This window comes from Myotis brandtii, unplaced genomic scaffold (genome assembly GCF_000412655.1).
Source record: "Myotis brandtii unplaced genomic scaffold, ASM41265v1 scaffold39, whole genome shotgun sequence".
NCBI lineage: Eukaryota > Metazoa > Chordata > Mammalia > Chiroptera > Vespertilionidae > Myotis > Myotis brandtii.
The window spans coordinates 2,747,604-2,749,841 of NW_005364953.1; the positions used below are offsets into that span (position 1 = coordinate 2,747,604).

Here is a 2,238-nt window from a genome sequence, read left to right on the forward strand (position 1 = left end):
GTATTTCATGATAATGGTAATAGGTTTTGACTTTGATCTAGTTTCTGTTGAGTATGGGGTCCCCAAAGCCAATGATATCACCAGAAACCAAACTGAAAATGGTGTTATTATTTTTTAATTTATTGATTGACTTTCAGAGACAGAGAGAGAGAGAGAGAGAGAGAGAGAGAGAGAGGAAGAAAAACATCAATTTGTTGTTCCACTTATTTATACATTCATGGGTTGATTCTTTTATTTTATTTTATTTTTTTATTGCTTAAAGTATTTGATTCTTATATAAGCCCTGACCAAGGATCAAACCTGAAACCTTGGCATATCAGGACAGTGCTCTAACCAACTGAGGTACCCAGCCAGACCTGAAGATGGAATTACTGAGATTCCATTAAACACTGCTGCATTGATTAAGAATAGTAATTTCAGCTTAAGCACCAGTTATGCCAAATATTTAATTACAGAGGACAAGTAACTTAGATTCTTGAGAAAAATTTCTCATGAAGGTTTGGGTCTGCTTGTAAAAATACATACCAGAGGTTGCTAGGCATTTCTTTCTCACCAAATCTCAATAGTCTTTTCTTTTTAAAATTTTAAAATTTTGACATATTTTTTTAATTCAAATACCATTCTGATCACTCATGGTCTAAGAACATTCAAATAACTTAAAATAAATAGATATTAAAGATTGGTCTTCAAACTTCATAATCAGTGATGCCACGCTTGCCTATCATTTCATTGACATAAAACCACATCCATACCTCAGTGTCCACCAAACCATTCAGCAGAGCTTCCTTAACTGTGAACTGAAGTTACCAATTTGAGCATTATTGCCTAGTTTTTTCAAGCTCTGAATAGCTGTAGGGATTTCAGCAGTGGTTGGAGGAACCAGCTCAACCTTGGTATAATGTCAAAATGTGGCTAATCGAATCTTCCGAGTAAGTCACAGCAGCATTTGCCAGCGCAGGAGCCTTCTCCACAAGGTTATGGACAAATTTGGCCATGGTTCTAGGATGGAAAGTCTGTGGTCTTGAACAACTGGCCAAATGTTATTCCCACCCTTCCACCCCCTAAGAACACCTCAATAGCCTTTTCTTTATTCCCATGTTTGTCTCATTCCAACTGACACTGACTACCCTAATATAATCATTTTAAAAATATTTGGCTTCTATGACCTAGGCCTATGCTAGTTTTCCTTCTATCCCTTAGAACACACCTTTTTTATTTTTATTTCCTGGTTCCCTCTTTTTTCTTTTTCATACTAATGGTGGAATCTCATGAAGACACAGTGAGTGGTTGACACTTCTCTTTCATCTATCCATTAAACATTTTTTAATGTTTAAATATTTGTTGGGAGACCTATATTGTGTTCTATACAGAAATGTATTAGACACAATCATTGTCTTCTGGGACCTCAATGAATACAATACAGTGCAATATTTTTCATGAAAAACATAGTAGAAGCAGGTAACAGAAAACTCAGCTCAAGATGACTTAAACAAAAAGGACAAATATTATTTCTTATAGCAAAAGTTCTAAAGATATGGAGGTTCCAGAACTGGTCAATTCAATAGCTCAAGGACCTTATTAAGAACCCAGGTGTTTTCCATCTGTTATGTTTAGTATATCCCTTCCAGAACTGCAAGATGGTAGCAACATGTCCATGCCTCACATGTAGAAATGATGATGTTCATCTAAAATAAGGTGTTTCCTGTAGTGCATTTAATTTTGAGTAAGAAAAACCTATCTTCCACGCCCCCGTCCATTGGCTAGGATTACCTATATCAGTCACTGACAAGGGGAATGAAACTACCATGATTGGCTTAGACCAGTGGATCTCAACTTTGACTGTGGCACCTGGGCATCAACATTTGTAAAGTTCTCCAGGTGACTCCCCTGTGCGTCCAAGGTTGAAAACCACTGGCCTAGACCATTCCCTGTGATTTTTCCCTCTGGAGCAGAAGAACATGAGTGTCTGCTATAGGACAAAATTGGGATTCTGTAAGCAAGAAGAAATGAGGAATAGCTTTTTGGTAGGCAAACCACAATGTCTGCTACAGTAACTAATCAACATTCATGATTTCAACTAGCACTTCTATATGGAGACTGATGATTCTGGCTCTGACCTCATCTGAGCTTCTGACCTATTTCTTCAACTGTCTCCTGGCATTTCTACTTGGATTTTTTTTGTCCACATTTCAATCTCAATTTGTTCCAAACTAAGTGTTCCAGCCTGCTTTTCCTGAT

General features: G+C 37.1%; 1 pseudogene; it reads right to left on the reverse strand.

Annotated features, from left to right (window-relative positions):
- Positions 1-686: 686 nt before the first annotated feature.
- Positions 687-995, reverse strand: LOC102248347 (annotated as a pseudogene).
- Positions 996-2,238: the final 1,243 nt, after the last annotated feature.